The 17,814-nt window shown below is 40.5% G+C and overlaps 1 protein-coding gene across 1 annotated transcript in view; it reads left to right on the top strand.

Annotated features, from left to right (window-relative positions):
- The first annotated feature begins 5,416 nt into the window (after window positions 1-5,416).
- SCHIP1 (schwannomin interacting protein 1) overlaps window positions 5,417-17,814 on the top strand; it is a 168,990-nt gene continuing 156,592 nt past the window's right edge. The window contains 1 exon segment of the mRNA XM_017851189.1: window positions 5,417-5,468. The gene's annotated coding sequence lies outside the window, so the exon portion shown is untranslated.

Genomic DNA, 17,814 nt, shown 5'->3' with positions numbered 1-17,814 from the left:
TTGGCAATATGCTGGAAACATAGGAGAGGAAGCTTGCATTAAAAGCCCATTGAGGATACCACCTGATTTAGAGATCAAAAAACAATCCTCTATGAACTAATGTAGTTAAAGCCATGAAAAAGAAACTTTGGTCAGGCTCCAAAATAAATTTTTTAAACCTTCCTATAATGTTTATTGAACACCAGTCATTTGCAAGGTGAACTGGTTCGTAGATGCTGCAGAATCTTTTCTAAAAAGAAAGATGTGAGCAGCTTCAAATTCAAGAATTCCGAGTTTTTTCCTAATCAACATGAAAAAAGTCACCTTTTTCATGTATCCTATTTTATCTTCATCACAGAATTTATTACTACCTGACATTTTGTTTTTATTTATTTAGGTCTGCCTCCCCACAAGAACATAAGCTCCATGAGTATCATGATTTTGCCTATTTTTTTCCACTGCTGTATCCCTGGGGTTCTGAAGAGCCCAGCATGTTATAGACTTTTAACAAATCTTGTCAAATGACTGCATAAATTCCCACCCTAAGAAGGTGCATAAACTCGCAAGGATTGGAAAATGAAGCCCCAAATATCAATAATATTCATTAATATATTTATTCACTTTTTTAAAAAGTGCTTAAGCATAGCAATAAAGGGCTTGGAGGATTGAGGGATGTTATCTTATAGGATGAATCAAGTTTCCTAGAGGAAGTGATTAGGTTGAACTTTGATTTCCTGAGCTAGTGTGGGTCTGGGGAGCAAAGTAAAGTGTGGGCAACACACAGGGAATGTATGTTTGGTTCCACGCCTATATTTTTATATGAAACAAAGGGCTGCTAGCAAAGCCTTCATGATAGTCAACAAATTAATAAGCCCCTGTTCAGTATATCTAGGCTGCCTCATGCACTGGTCAGTCCTTCCCCTAAATGGGTATCCAGATGATTCCTGGTTCTGCTCTTTGAGGCTCCAAAAAACTGTTGTTGTTGTTGTTGTTTTTGTTTGTTTGTTTTTTGGTCACAGCCATGTCATCATCAAATTTAAAAATCCTGTCTTTAAAAAAAAGGCAATCTGTAATTTAAGAGTAACTTCAATAAATCTGGGCCCATTGTTAGCTCCCCAGGGCACATTTAAAATATGTAAGCTGCATGATGTCAGATTATGCTGTGATTGACTTGCTAGTGCCTTAGGGACAGACCATATGCCAGTGGGTGGGTAGGTGAGTACCTCTTAGAAAGAAATGGACGTTTTCACTATCATTCTGGGAGTTGATCACACCTAGGCAGGGGATAAAGACTAAGGAAGTTGGCCTTACATTTATGTTGCGATTATCTTTCCCCCCTCTCTGGGTAGGTAACCAATATTGTCCAAGCTCCAAAAGGCAGAAATTCTCTTGACATCTGAAGGAGGATGGAGAATGAGGCAGGTAACCAACTTCACAGGGTACCCTAAGGCCAGTCTAGAGTGTGCTATACTACTTCTCCCCAACTCACTGCCAACTTCCAGTAATGTCTTCTTAAGTTGGTTCCATGCCTAAGTAATGTCTTGTTAAACTGGTTCCTGGCATCAGCTGTCTTATGAGATAAAGGGAAGAATCTGTCTCACATTAGTTGGAGAAACAAAAGGAAGAGGAGCTGCCCTTTCCCTCTCTCTCCCAGTGAGGCTGGGATGGGTTAGCTGCAGTGGTCACAAGCAGAGCAATGCTAGGCTCAGAAGCATCTTGTGAAAGTCACTTGCAGTAGTAACAGCAGGGTAGAGAGAACAAACATGCCTTGGGAAAGCTCAGGTGAACTCTGAGAGGCCCTGGATCCCTGGAGAAATAGTGGGGGACAGTTAGAAGCAGAGTTATTCGTGTCTGTTGGGCCAGGGGGTTTTGGAGCTATCAAGTTTAGTCATTAAAATAGATGTGTTCTGGCCAGGCGCAGTGGCTCATGCCTGTAATACCACCACTTTGGGAGGCCAAGGCAGGCAGATCACCTGAGGTCAGGAGGTCAAGACCAGCCTGGCCAACATAGTGAAACCCCATCTCTACTAAAAGTATAAAATCATCTGGGCCTGGCCAACATAGTGAAACCCCATCTCTACTAAAAGTATAAAATCATCTGGGCATGGTGGTGCACCCCTGTAGTTCCAGCTACCTGGGAGGCTGAGGCAGGAGAATCACTTGAACCTGGGAGGCAGAGCTTGCAGTGAGCTGAGATCATACCACTGCACTCCAGCTTAGGAGACAGGTGAGACTCCATCTAAAAAAAAGAAAAAAGAAAAGAAAAGAAAATAGATGTGTTCCAGGTAAAACTTTCTTTATAATATTGTGGTAGTGGTAAAAAAATTACCTATTTTTTCCAAGGCAGCATGTTGTTTAATGATGAAATACAAAAAGCCTTCCCAATAATGTGAGGAAATGGTGACATTGTTTAACGTATTTCATTAATATTGTTTAAGTACTACCCAATTAAATAACAGGAAATAAATGTATAAAACAATGAAAAGGATGAGCCAAAGTGATCATTATTTACAGATGATATAATCGCATAGCTAAAAGAGAGTCACATAGAAAATTATTGGAAACAATAAGATAATCCAGTACAAAAGCTGGTTATTAAATGCAATAATCGATAACTTTTCTGTACAAAAACAAGTTAGAAAACATAATGAAAAAGTTCCCATTTAAAATAGCTTCTAGAATAATAAAATACATTAGAATAAAAATAACAATACACATGCAGAATATATGTAACTGAATCTTGATAAAATGAAATGGCATTCCCCATGTTTAGATAAAAAGACTCAATATCATAAAGAAGTCAACTTTCCCAACATCAAATTATTAACTGAATGTAATACCAATAAAAATAACATTTTTTGGCTATTGTTGAAATCACATATGGCAAATAAAGATATTCATTACACAATTACTTTAGCTGCAATAGACTAGAAACAGTCTGAACGTACATCAATAGGACATTGGTTAAATTACAGTATATTCCCAGAAGACAGCCTTGTATCTGCCATTTAAAAAGTAAAGGAGATCTGTAGGCCTGGATATGGAATAATATCCAAGATATGTTGTTAAATAAAAGGGTCACAATTTATAGCTACACTATATCTATCTATATAAAATAAATGGCATCATAATATACCTATAAATATGTATGTCCATATAAATTAGGATGTTTCTTCATCTGTACATAGTTTTCATAATTGTTATATTTAATGACTATATGAAGTTGAGTCCTTTCTTTTTCATAAATCTGTCTGTTCCTAGTGCCTATTATAATGTTCAGGAAGTCCTAATGAGAGCAAAGAATGATGCTAAGACTGTAAGTGCTGGTGCCAAAATACCTCAATCTAAATGGGAATTGTTTAACCTCTGTGCCTTAGTCTTCCGGCCTGTAAAATGAGGATGATGACCATTTTTACCTCATAGCTTTGTCATGAGAATTGAGACAGATTAAGTGAGATTACAGATTAAGTGGGTTAATCTGCATAAAGCTTTTAGAGCAGTGCCTGATACATGATGAGTAATCAATCAGCATGAACTATTATTATTGCTGTATGAAACAACCTTAGAGCCTCTAAGTAATTTCTTGTTATGGCTGTTATAGATAGTAATGCAATGAGTGGCTCTATTAACATAATGTTTTGCCTCTGTTTAATTATTTCATTAGATTAAATTCCTAGAAATCAGATTGCTGGATCAAAGAGTAATCACAATAATTACCTTTTAAACATATTCCTTTGACCTCTTCCCTTAAAGAAAATTTAATGACATGAAAATTACTAGTTGATATAAAAGAGAGAGTAAAGCAAAGAAATGATGTATTTATTTGACCACAGCAAAATGAAGAGGAGCTCCCCTTTCCCTCTCTTTCCCAGTGAGGCTGGGATGGGTTAGCCATTTACTAAATAATTATTTGGTAAACACCTACTTTATTCATAAAACTATCTAGACATCATACAAAAACCCAGGGTTCTATTCAGTTGATTAAATCCAACGAGGATTTCCCAGTCTACTACATGCTTATTCCATGCTGGGTGTTAATCAGAGTATGCAGGAATATGGAGTGGTCTTTTTCCTTGAAACTCAAAATTTATGCAAGAAAGTAAGATGTGAAGATAGTATGAGACTCTATAATCAAGTGCCAAATTCCGTTTTTAAAAGATCCCAGATCTGTGATTCAGACACTGGATATCAGGCATAGTAAGCTAAGCAAAAAAGAGTAGGTGCTGGCTGGAGCCACCTGGCAGACATCAAAGCATTTTCAAAGACAACATCCAGTTGGCAGCAAAGAAAGAAGTATGTTACCACACAAGTGATGACCAAATTAGGCTCTACTGTCTTCTTAGAATCTAACATTTTATAATCACTTTTAATCCACCCCCAAATCAACAGGACAGCTTTGCATTGAATATTATAAGTAGAAAATGTTTGATGTTGCTAAAGCATGTCCTCTTCCCTGCCAGCTGGAAAGGTAAAAGGAACCCTTAAACTTCAGCTGTGGGCTTTAGCCAAGGGAGTCCAAGAGGTGTGCTCAGGAGTAGACAAGGCTGGTAGAGGGCCTCCATTGAGGACTGTGCGTGTTTATCGGTTTCGGAAGGGTGCTCTACCCACTGAAAGAGCAAAATCATCTCCACTTCGCTGTTTTCAGCATGCAGTGCTACAATCCGAATCTCACACTACAGGCTTTACCACTCTTCAGTCTTCTCTTTTTGTCTCGGAGTCAGGAGGAAGGGGGCAAACTGCCGTTCCTCTTTGAGGTGAGCAAGATCATTTGTTTCAAGGAAGCCAAACCTGAAATAGAAGCAGAAGCCCTTTCATATAATTGAGGAAGACTTCACAGTTGCTAGAAACCCTTTTTGTAAGAGAATAAGCCCCACATAAAGGGTTTTCTGGCCTTTAAAATAGCCCACCAAATATCTTTCCTGTGCCTTATCCAGGATTTTTTTCTTTTTTTTTTTTTCTGCTGCCCTGGCTGGAGTGCAATGGCATGATCTTGGCTCATTGCAACCTCTGCCTCTGGGTTCAAGCATTCTCCTGCCTCAGCCTCCTGAGTAGCTGGAAGGCCGCCAACACACCTGGCTAATTTTTGTATTTTTAGTAGAGACTGGGTACTGGGTTTCACATGTTGGCCAGGCTGGTCTCGAACTCCTGAGCTCGGGTGATCCACCTGCCTCGGCCTTCCAAAGTGCTGGGATTACAGGCATGAGCCACCATGCCTGGCCCCTTATTTAGGAATTATTAAATTGCCTACTATGTGCAGATCCTTGTGAATTGTCAGGCTCCAAATTTCGTCAAAAGGCTGAAGCCTGGCAGGCAATGTCAAGAGAAGGAGCTGCTTTGCCCAAACAGGTTCTAAAGCAGTCAAGTGAAATTGTCTTCCTTATATGGTGAAAAGCGCCCTGTCCCTTTAAGGCCAAGAGACTTGGCTGCAGACAGTCCCTGGGAAGTTTGTGGGCAGCCCCATCCTGTGTCTGATCCTTGCTGCTGTGCAGGTGAGTTCCCAAACCTTCTCTACCCAGTTTGCCCTCTATAATCGTTCTCATGGCGGGTTAGAAATATTGGTATGAAAGGACTAGAGAATTTCAGGGTCAGCAGAGATGGTGCTGTTTGGAGAAGTTTGAGTTGAAGGAAAAAACAAGGTTACAAGGGAAATGTGCAGTAATGCAGCCAGTGAGGATGTATCTAACTTCCTGTGGGGAGAAGGCAGCAAGGTTACAGAAGGCCCTGAGGCATTTCCAGGGCAGGGGAAACAAATTCAGCACGGGAAGAGGGACAAATGCTAGATAAGACCGTGGAGGGATAAGTTTAGACTCTTGAGCTATATAACCTGGTGAACTGCAAGTTAAAACCAAACATAGCTGGTAGGAAATACTGCTTCTGCAAGTGCTGAAGGCTTTCCAGGAGCTCAAGCTACAGGACTGACTGCAGAGGAGAAAGTTACATGCCAGTGTTTGGAATGTCTATACGCCTGGAAGGCTGCAGCCTTAACCCTTTATGCAGCCTGGCTTGTTAGCCATTAGGGTTTGGCTGCCACAGAGCAGAAGGTGGGGGTGCGTGTGTGAAGTACTGCAGTAGGAGACTAAATAAATAAACAAGACTATGATTGTGGAAATGCATCTCTGGCATCCTCATAGTACCACGTGCAGAGAAGAAGGATTTTCTAAGCTCAGATTTTCTGTGTCATCCTTCTTCCAGCAAAGGGCTGGAAGAAATCTCATTTAAGCTAATTACTGCTCCGTCATTTACTAATTCAGTTTCTTGATTTTTTTTCTTCCATGGTCCGGAGCCTTATACAATATTAATTTGAAATTAGGTAATAAAACTTTTTAAGAGCTAAAGATTTGCTAGCAGAAGTGTGTTTCTGTCTAAGATTGAGATGTATATACAGCTGGGGTTGGGATTTTATTGAGAGCTTGAAAAGAGATGGGTGTGGTATAGAAGGAGAAACACTTGATGGTCATTTTACATAATATCCAAAGCCGTTTAACTGAGCCTACAGCCAAAAAAGGAGTCCACCCAGGAATTTAAAAGGAGAGATGCTAAATTACAGGGCTTGGGGTCCTCTTACCTCCTAGTTGAGTCTAGGTCCATTCATCATTCAGAGGCAGTGGTTTCTCTACAGTTGTTGTGTGGGGGAGTGAACAAGAAGGCTGGATTAAAATTCCTTACATACTGCATGCCTTTTAAGAATATTCATTCATCTGAGTATTCACTGAAGAATTCTTATTATTAACTAACAAGTGTTCTATCCACTTGTTAGTGCTTTTTAAAGAGAGAATGTTCATGAAAAAAGATTTTGTTTATCAAGAGGGATTTGTTAGTGTAAGGGTTCCTCTCTTCTCTGACTTCTGATGGATGGGCAAAGTGGTGATTATTGATTACTGAAAAGAAAGATCTGTTCTTGACTTTAAAATCACAAAGGGCTTTACTTTGGACCTTTCTCATTCAGAAACATTGGTGTCCCAAGCAAAAAGTTAACTTCTGCATTCACAATGTGGAAGAGAGCAGAGTGCATGGGTATAGTTTTGCTTCATTTTGTACCAAGCTAAATCCAGAAAGCAGTGTCAAATACATTGCTTTCAAATATAGATGCCACTGAGAAAACAAAATTCTGTCCTTAAAGCTGAAAATCTCTAAAAGTACCATACTGTTATTGTTATTATTATTATTTCCGTTTTTTTTTTTTTTTTTTTTTTTTTTTTTGAGAGGGAGTTTGCCCTGTCCCCCAGGCTGGAGTGCAGTGGCGCGATCTCGGCTCACTTCAACCTCTGCCTCCCGGGTTCAAGCGATTCTCCTGCCTCAGCCTCCCGAATAGCTGGGATTACAGGCATGCGTCATGATACTCAGCTAATTTTTGTATTTTTAGTGGAGACGGGGTTTTACCATGTTGGTCAGACTGGTCTCGAATTCCTGATCTGCCGCGTTGGCCTCCCAAAGTGCTGTGATTACGGGCGTGAGCCACCACGCCCAGCCCATACTGTTATCTCTTATAAGATAAATCAAGGCATTTCAAAGGAAAAAAAAGATGTGTCTTCCCAAACATTTCACACAATGACTCTCGCGGCCCTCAGTCACATATGGATCTTACAACTTCACACAGGCCGCTTACTTTATCTGTGCCTCAGTTTCTGACCTAGAATTGAGCAGATCTGAGTTATATTTCTAGTTTCTTCATTTATTTCCATAACCATAGGCAAATTACTCAGCCAGTCTAAACTTTAGCTTTCTTATTTGTAAAGAGAATGAATGTTAATTAGGATCAGAAGACCCCAGAACTCAGCATAGGCTCCATAAATGCTGTTTCTCCTTTTATTTTTTTCCCTTTTTCTTTTTCTTTTTTTTTTTTTTTTTTTTTTTGAGACGACTCTCGCTCTGTCGCCCAGGCTGGAAGTGCAGTGGCCGGATCCTCAGCTCCTGCAAGCTCGCCTCCCGGGTTTTACGCCATTCTCAATCGCCTCAGCCTCCGGAGTGCTGGGACTACAGGCCCCGCCATCTCGCCCGGCTAATTTTTGTATTTTTTAGTAGAGACGGGGTTTCACCGTGTTAGCAGGATGGTCTCGATCTCCTGACCTCGTGGATCCGCCGTCTCGGCCTCCCAAAGTGCTGGGATTACAGGCTTGAGCCACCGCGCCCGGCCCCTTTTTCTTTTTCTATTGCCTGGGAAACTATACTGTTCCTGGCAGAGGAAATAAGTTTTGAAAATGGAAACCAGCTCTGTAGCTCAGCTTTAGAACTACAGTTATTTCATCCTCTGTGTCCATTCCCTTCATAGAAGGATGCCCAACTCACTGGGAAACCCATTGCTACTCATCAACCACCTCACTGTTTGGAAGCTCTTCTTAAGCAAACCCACTTCCACTTATTTTGTGTTCAGAGACGTGAAGAATTGTTGATTGTTTTCTTTTAATATGAAATCACTCCATATTCTTAAAGAACAATAGTAAGTTATCTTAGAATCTCTATAAAGGTGGTCTATTCCAATAATAAGCTAAAAAAGTATTTTAAAAGGAACTTTTTTGGTTCTTATAAGGCACCTCTTAGAAGTATTTCAAAATTGCTTTTTTTTTTTTTTTTAGCAGAGTCTTGCTCTGTCACCCAGGCTGGAGTGCAGTGGCGTGATCTCAGCTCACTGCAACCTCTGCCTTCCGGGTTCAAGTGATTCTCCTGCCTCAGTCTCACAAGTAGCTGGCACCCACCATCATGCCTGGCTAATTTTTGTATTTTTGTAGAGATGGGGATTTTACCATGTTGGCCAGGCTGGTCTTGAACTCCTGACCTCAAGTGATCTGCCCACCTCAGCCTCCCAAAGTTCTGGGATTACAGACGTGAGCCACCATGCCTGGCCCCAATTGCTACTTTTCTATAAAAACTCCTAGCCTATTCACACAGGGGTCTTTAAGAACATGATTATCCTTACTTCAGCATTTTCATTGTTTAGGTCACTTTAAGAGTAGGCTTGCCTTACTTGCAATGAGTCTGTGTATGACCCAAAAAAATTCTCTCACCAGTTTAGGACAAATTTCAGCAGCAGAAACATTCCATTGGAAGTATACATCCCAGCATGTACATAAACTGGGAACTGAGTATGCCATTTTTAACTAAACTAAGAACAGGTCACACACACAGCCTATCTTCTAGTCGTGGATTAACACCGCCTCTGTCAGGAGACTGGTGTTGAGAGTCCACACTTGTCCTCCTTTAAGAGCTTTGAAACTCTGGGCTAGTTCCTACATGTGTCTGAGCCTCGATCTATGGCCTGCATAATGAGAATGATAATAATACCTATGCACGTGGTTCAGGGAAAGCATGAAATGTGCCAGGACAGGTGCTCAGTAATTATGTTGGATCTGAATGCCTAATAGTCTCTAACAAAGTCTTGTACCTTAATAATAAGGTAATGGCCCCAGATCTTGTCTACATGCGTTAGACAATCTGCAAGTATGGATATGTTTCTAAGGATGTGTAAATTCAATTTTTAATAAAAATGTAAGTTATGTTTCTAATTAGGTGGAATCAAAAAGAAGTAGATGCTGAGGCAACCATCGACCTGCTACAGGGGTTAACTGTGGAAACAGCCTACAAATGCAGATGTGGCTTAAAAGTTGCTGGTTCTCAAAGAGTTTTGGATTGGCTGTGCTCCTTAAAAACATTTTTTAACTTTTTACCCCAAGGCAAGTATTTCTGTGTCTGGTACACTGGCAGGAGTTAGAATGGGGGAAAGCATTAAACAGATGGAAATGAGAGATCCGAGTGAAGTTGAATGTCTTGATACATCTTTGACTCCCTTCTTCCCCAACTCCCCAACTATTCTCCTTAAACTTTTCAGATATAATTCATTCATGAAACCACCAAGCTGGGGAAGCTTGAAGAAGTCTATGCCAGCTTCTTGCCTTCAGTCAAAGCCGCACTTGAAACAATCAGGAACCATGGCTACCTACCCTTCCAAGGGAGAGAGACTGAAGTTCAGTCTATTGCATGACTGCACCAGGGCTGCACTGGGGACGTTCTCCCCACACCTACCCTTGTAATACAAGCCCATATTCATTTTTTTCTCTTTTTTTTTTTGAGACGGAGTCTCCCTCTGTCGCTGAGGCTGGAGTGTAGTGGCGCGATCTCGGCTCACTGCAAGCACCGCCTCCCAGGTTCACATCATTCTCCTGCCTCAGCCTCCCAAGTAGCTGGGACTACAGGTGTCCGCCACTGTGCCCAGCTAATTTTTTGTATTTTTAGTAGAGACAGGGTTTCACCATGTTAGCCAGGATGGTCTCGATCTCCTGACCTCATAATCTGCCCACCTCGGCCTCCCAAAGTGCTGGGATTACCACGCCTGGCTGAAGCCCATATTCTTTTAGTGTGCTCTGGCTCTGTCCTTTGTGTTTATGGCAAATTGATATCCTGTCTATGGGAAATTTCCACTAAAGTGGGGAGTGCTGTGAGGGGCAGCACTTCCTTGTTTTAGGCCTGATTAATCATCAGGTGAGTAGACATCCTTCTCCCCTGACTTCATAACTTCTGTTCTCCACTCCTGCTTGCCCCTCTGGTGCAGTGTCTCCCAAACTAGAAAGCATACATCAGAATTACCTGGAAGGTTTGTTAAAACACAGATTGCCAGGCTCTATCCCCAGAGTCTCTGATCTGTAGGTCTCGGCTCGGGCCTGAATGTTTGCAATTTCTAGCAAGTTTATAGGTGGTCTGAGGCTACACTTTGGGAACTGCTCCTCTAGTCCAATAGTAAATCTCACTCTAGTGTTCCCAGTAACTTGCACTTACTCTCGCCTTTCTGTATAATACTTCTCCTATTTTTGGAGGTGAAGTACAGCCATCTCACCACAGTTATGTGCTACTATTATTGAATTCTAATTGTAACAGGCACTGTGCTAAAGACATATATTATTTCAAATACAAATTTGGTATCATTAAACAGAAAGAGGTTAAGTAACCAAGATCTCACAAGTGAGAAAGAGAAGATATACTCAGATTGATGTGAACAGTGTTTGCTCTTTCCATGATTCCAGGGCTGGCAGATAGATTTTTAACTTATCTTTCAACTCCAGTTCATTGGCAGCAGCTTCCTGGAGCACTGGATTGAGGAGTCCCAGGTGGGATGGGTGCTCAGTGGGAGAGAGCTCTAGAACTGCTAAGCCAAACTGCACGGGAGTGGGAGTGGAGAGCGGCAGTGGGTATGTGTTGTGTTTGCCGTCCCCACATGATGCTTTGCCTTGTTCATTGATCAATTTGGTTAGGATCTAGAATCAGTTGAAAGACATGTATTTAAGTTTGTTCCAGAGGAAACAGTAAATTTATTTCCTTGTCTCTTCCTTTCTCTGAAAGGTGAAATTTTTGAGCCTATATTTGAGAAGGTGTAATAAACTATAAAGTGAAATGAAATAGTCATGGTTTTTGTATTTGTGTCTAATGCACATTTTAACACAATTGACACTGCATTGTGTAGCTAGTTTTCTGGAAAAGTCAATCTTTTAGGAATTGTTTTTCAGATCTTCAATAAATTTTTTCTTTAAATTTCAAAAAAAAAAAGAAATGCAACTGGTATATAGATAGTAACCAACATAAGCATGTTGTCCTAAAGTGGCTGGGACAAGAGAGTTATGTTAATTATAGTCTTTGCATATTTATGTCTTTCAATGTGACCTATCTAATGGATTGCCTTATATTGAAATAATCCAGTGTGACTTGGTAAGAAGGTAATGACATTTCTAGTTTTGTTTCTCTCTCCATGTTCATATTCACTGTGGGACTTGATATTTTTAGTGTCTCAGTACTTTATATGAACAATGAATTAAATAATGTTTTTCTGCTGCATCCTAACATTTATTAGAAATGTGATTAAATGGCATATAACGTAATGGCATCTATTTTATTTGATCAACAAATATTTACAAAAATGTATCCCCAGGCACTGGGGATATAACAATAAACAAAATATATTGTTCTCATGGAACTTACATTCTAGAGAGGCAAGAGAGAGACAATAAATGAGTAAACAAAGAAGGAAATTGTAAATAGTGATAAAGCGTGTTCAGTGAGGGAGAGAAACTTTGTGTGTATTTGTGTGCCCAAGTGTGCGTGTATTTTGCTATTTTATAGGTGGTCAGGGAAGGCCTGACTGAGGAGGTAAGATCGAATATGGAAAAGAAGCCAAACATGGGTCGGTCTGGGAAAGAAGCATTCGAGGCAGAGAAAATAGCCAATGCGAAGATTCTGATGTTAAAAGTTGGTAGGAGCCAGATTGCATAGGCTAGTAGGGGGTTTCAGCTGGGGGTGCTGCAACCTCTCTATTTCTGCCTAGAGGATGTTTGAAGATGCTCAGGTGGCAATTTGCATATACAATGCTAGAGTTGAGGGCAGGACACTATTGGCTTCTAGTGGGCAAGGACCATGGATGATAAACATCTTGCACTGCTCTTGATAGATTCACACAAGATTTGTCTTGCTCATATTGTCCTGAAAAAAATGTCTCTATTGAGAAATCCTAAAGAGCCTTTAAAGCCAGGCTAAGAAGTTTGAATTTTATTCTAAGTACAGTGGGAAGCTATTGGAGAGTTGCAAGCTTTAAAAGACAATCTTTCAAAGATCACTTTGGCTACTGAGTGGAGAGTGAATTGTAAGGGACAAAGGTGAAAGAGGGACATTCACTAGGAAGCCCTTTCAGTGTCCACAACAGAGATGACGGTGTCCTGGACAAGAGGAGTATTGGTGAAGGTTTTGAGAAGTGTTTTTCCTTCAAGAGGAAGGCTGCTAAACACATATAAAATGCTGTTTCCCGTGACACCTGTATGTTATCTTTTTCTTTTTCCTTGAGAGATTTTTTTCAGTTTCAGAACCCCCCGGTTTCCTCTACATTCATTGAAGAGAATTTTGTGGCACCAAATTACAGAAGACCTTGCTCTTTCAAATGCAAGTCCTTATCCTCTTGCTCTTTAACCTTGCATATCTATCTGCATTTCAAGTTGTTCATTGCTCAGAAAGGTAATCTATTTGATTTGGGCTTGTAAAAAGAGATAAAATTACTTGTGCTTCTTGAATAACAATAGGTGATTTTTTTCTCTGAGGGTCAATATGAATTAGCCTACATATATCATTTTACTAAACCGGTGTCTAATTACATGAATAACTGGGACAAAGTCTACATTTATTCTGTTGAAAGAGTAACATTGAACATCAGAATCGCTTGCAGAGATTCAGGCATTTCAGTACTAATTTTACTTAGGCATTAAAGCCTCACAAATAGTTTCCAGGTGCATTGGCTCCTCCCTGACAAAGGCACCTTAGCTTCCAAGACTTTAGAAAATTCTTACTGTTGTCCTCTTGTCTCTCCTCATAGCCAACTCTTCTTTCTGCACCTCCACAGCAAGTAGCCCCCATACTGGCCTCAGTGTGTCTCTGCAAATGCAGAGATTCACAAAGCAGCAATGTGGAAACTTGTCAGTTCACTTGGAGAACAACTCAATTCTCATTTGAAGGGAGGAGCATCCTGTCCCCAGGCTGAGCTGAAGTGGGTGGCAAGAAAAGAGAGGGGAGAAGCTGGCTGCAGGCCATCCCCACACTGGTGAATGGTTCTACTGAGTGGTAGGTGCCTCTGCAGTCAGGATGAGGGTCTTCCCCAAAAGATTGTCGTGTCCTGAGAGGAGAGTCACCTCAGGAACACTGGAGAATGGGTGCTGGGCAGGTGGAACAAGAGACCACAGCTTCCAGCTAAACTGAGGGAAGCAGGTGCTTGCCAACCCATAGCCTGTCTTCCAGTTTCTGGATCAAACTGGAGAAGAGAGACAGAAAGAAGATAGGGTCATCCCCCTACCCCCAAAAAATCCAATGAAATCTTTAAATCCATCATACAAGCTACGTAAGCCAAGATTCCAAGAATTAAAAAAGCAAGTGGTCTTACTTTACTATAAAAAGGAATCTCTGCCTTCATCTCCGGTCCATAGGTATGCCCTTAAGAGAGACAGGCCACTTCGTTGTGTAGCCAAAAAAGGGAGGAAACCAGAATTGTATATTTGGGTGGGAGGGGAAAGACCAAATACTTTGTATTAAGGTATCCTATCTTAGCTATTAATTAGGCACACACATTTAGACCAGGTCACCTTCTTGGGCTTCAGAAATAAGGAGTTCAATCAAGTTTTTTCAGACCCTGATTTGCTCTGAGTGGATTTATAATTTGGCTCAAGATCTTCAACACTCCCCTAAAGCCTCTTGCAAACCAAACCAAGCCGTTCACTTCACCTAACTCCCCCTTCCTAACACTGTATTTCCTTTTCTCTTTGAATATCCCTTTCCCTCCACTAGCTCTTCAACTCCCTGAAGAGAGGTATTGGTATCATGGCCTTTTCTTTGAATCTCCAGTGTCTGGAGAGTACCAGACACTCATTAGATGTTCAATAAATGTTTATTGTTGAATGAATGGATAATGTGAACATAAAAATAGAGAAGAATGAGCCCAGGCTAATCCAAAGCTCAAGGGCAAGCTTTGCTTAAAACCATATATTCTGCCCATAAGATTCTGGACTTCTTAAAAAAGGAGAGAGAGGAAAGAAGGATTTCAGATATTATAGCAGTAATTTTCAAACATCACAGTTTCTAATACCCTGTGTCTCCACTGAGATGTACCAGTTTCACAGGATTTTAGAAATACTAGAGTTTTACCGAACTTTTATGGAATGTCTTACAGTTATAAAGAGCTAGTATAAAATTGCTGAGTAGACATTTCTAGATTCCTTACTCTCAAACTGCATGCCTATTTAAGCTCTTTCCAGAAAAAAAGAAAAAAAAATAACAAATCGAAAAGTTTAAAGCTGCCTTCATCTTTTCTTCATAAGCTTTGATCCTTTCATTTATTTAAAATATGTAACCATCAAGGCCTCATTAGAATTGCTAAAGGACATAGGAAAGGCCATATGGGATCAAACTTCTGGCTTGTCTAGCCAAGTTACCAAAAATGGCAAAGTCTTGCTGATGTGGTGCGGAGAACAAGGGAGGAAACCCAGAGGGCAGCAGAGGTGGCAACCCCAAACAAGGTCCAGTTCCAGGAGTATGGATTTGAGGGGACTGAGATAGGGTGCAGTATCAGATCTTTTGGATAGTGGCCAGATGTTTGATCAGTCTTAGACTAACCAGGGAGCACCATGCATGAGGGATTCCAGCCTCAGAAAAAGAGTCAAAAAGAAAAAGGAGGCCAGGCACAGTGGCTCACACCTTAATCACTTGGAGAGGCTGAGGCAGGTGGATCACTTGAGATCAGGAGATCGAGACCAGCTTGGCCAACATGGTGAAACCCCGTCTCTACTAAACATACAAAAATTAACTGGGCGTGGTGGCACACACCTGTAGTCCCAGCTACTGGGGAGACTGAGGCAGGAGAATAGCTTGAATCTGGGAGGTGGAGGTTGCTGTGAGCCGAGATTGTGCCACTGCACTCCAACCTAGTGACAGAGTGAGACTCTGTCTCAAAAAAAAAAAAAAAAAAAAAAAGAGGAAAGAAAGAAAAGAAAAGAAAAGCAATGCAGTTAATTGTGCCTCTTCCTGTGCTAGGGCTGAGCAGATGCTGCCACTGGGAGTTATCGCAGGACTGGGACAAGAAGATACTGCCCCCAAAAGTGTGGAATTTCCAGTGGTATCCCCTGGTGATTTCTTCAAAATATTGTCCATGAAGCAAGGAATAACAAATGCCTCTAACTTCATCATCATGATGTGCCATATAAGGCTAGTCCATCCATTCTTCTGAGCTCTGTTTGCAACTCAAGTAGCAAGTGTTAGGAACTCACTTATTTTTATTTTTTCTGCCCACTGTTTACAGAAGCAAGTCTTTTGAACTCTTCTTCATGCTGTCCTGGTAGTGAGGGAAGGGACCACCATGAGACCATGGTATAAGTATGGGGTTAATGGCAATAATAAACCTTATTCTGATTCATTTTGGATACACCCTTTTTTTTTTTTTTTTTTTTGAGACAGAGTCTCGCTCTGTCACCCAGGCTGGAGTGCAATGGTCCGATCTCGGCTCACTGCAACCTCTGCCTCCCAGGTTCAGGCAATTCTCCTGCCTCAGCCTCCCAAGTAGCTGGTATTACAGGTGCCCACCACCACACCTAGCTAATCTTTTTTTTTTTTTTTTTTCTTGTATTTTTAGTAGAGATGGGTTTTTGCCATGTTGGCCAGCCTGGTCTCAAACTCCTGACCTCAGGTGATCCACCCACCTCGGCCTTCCAAAGTGCTGGGATGACAGGAGTGAGACAACGCGCCCGGCCTTGGATATACTCTTTAGCGGACTAGTGAATTCGAGTGTATTCCTCCTAAAACTGACTATCTTCTTTCTAACTGTTATAACTGTAAGAGATGAAGAACAAGCTAATATTCTTCCTTTAGGCTTCAATCAATCCCTTCTGAGCCTTCCTCTCTCTTAGGCTGAATGGACTCTTAATCTTTTCCTAAAGGGTAGTTGCTTTGGTCTTTGTTATTTTAGTTGGTTTTTCTGAATCTGGATTAGAAACAGAACATTAAGACATTAAAAATATCCATACACATTAAAATATCTCTATGTTTTAAAAAATAAAGAGCCTGCCAAAATCTGGAAACAACACAGATGTTCTTGAGTGGGTGAACAGTACTACAAACTGTGGTACATCCATACCGTGGAATACTAGTCCGCAACAAAGAGGAATGAGCTATTGACACTTAAGAACAACCTGGATAAATCTCCAGAGAATGACAGAGTGAAGAAAATAATCCCAAAATGTTACATACTGTATGATTACATTTATATAATATGCTTGAAATGGCAAAATTACAGAGTTAGAGAACAGATTAATGGTTACTTGAGTTCACACATTTTAAAATTGAATTTCCTTTTATTTCCTGCTCATATACTTAAACTCATTAGTTTGAATCAAGTTTTAAAGAGCTGGAGAACGGATTAGTAGTTAGAGAATGGGGACAGAAGGGAACTGGTGTGACCATGAACGGCAGCATAATGGGTCCTTGCTGTGAAGAGAATGTCTTATATCTTGACTGTGTCAGTGTCAGTACCCTGGTTTGATAATCTACTGTGGTTTTGCAAGATGTTACCATTGGCAGGAAACTGGGTAAAGGGCACAAGGGATTTTTCTCTATATTATTTCTTAAAACTGCATATGAATGTACAATAATATCAAAATTAAGAGTTTAATTTAAAAAATAACTCGTTAAATGAATGAACATAGATGAACCCCTAACTCACAGTCTCAAAAGAGGAAGCACCCCCCAAAATTTTAAACAGTATATATACTGTACCGTATAGTAAAACTATAAGGAAAAGCAAGGAATTAAGGTGAATTTTAGGATGGTATTGAGAGGGAAGCGGTAGAAAAGGAAACATCATCAAGGTGAGACACCCAGAGGGCCTCAAAGGTGCCAAACAAAATATTCTGACTTACAGTGGAGAGGTGAGAAATGCAGGCATTCATTTAAGCATTATTCTTTAAACTACACATACATGTTTTATATTTTGCTTTGTATGTATGATATATTTAAAATAAAAGGATAAATTTTAATTCTCCATAAAACATAAAGACCCAGTGTCTGAAAGAAACTGATCAAAGAACTTTAAAATGTTGCCAAAATCAAGTCAATAAGACCTTAGGCAAAAACTTTAAATATAACCCATTAGAACCAGTACAGACAGAATCAATCTCTTTCTTTCTCTCTCTCTCTGTCTGCCTTCACTGGTAAAAATTTTGCTGACTAGAAAAAATTCTGTAGGAGTGAGGAACACTAGAACTTATCTATAAATTACATTTCAGAAAAATAGTTTTTCCCCTGCCCATCCTGCCTGCCAAAGCAGTACTGATT

Source organism: Rhinopithecus bieti, unplaced genomic scaffold (genome assembly GCF_001698545.2).
Source record: "Rhinopithecus bieti isolate Rb0 unplaced genomic scaffold, ASM169854v2 scaffold_55, whole genome shotgun sequence".
NCBI lineage: Eukaryota > Metazoa > Chordata > Mammalia > Primates > Cercopithecidae > Rhinopithecus > Rhinopithecus bieti.
The sequence above is the reverse complement of the archived record's forward strand: the minus strand, read 5'-3'. Positions and strand labels throughout refer to the sequence as shown.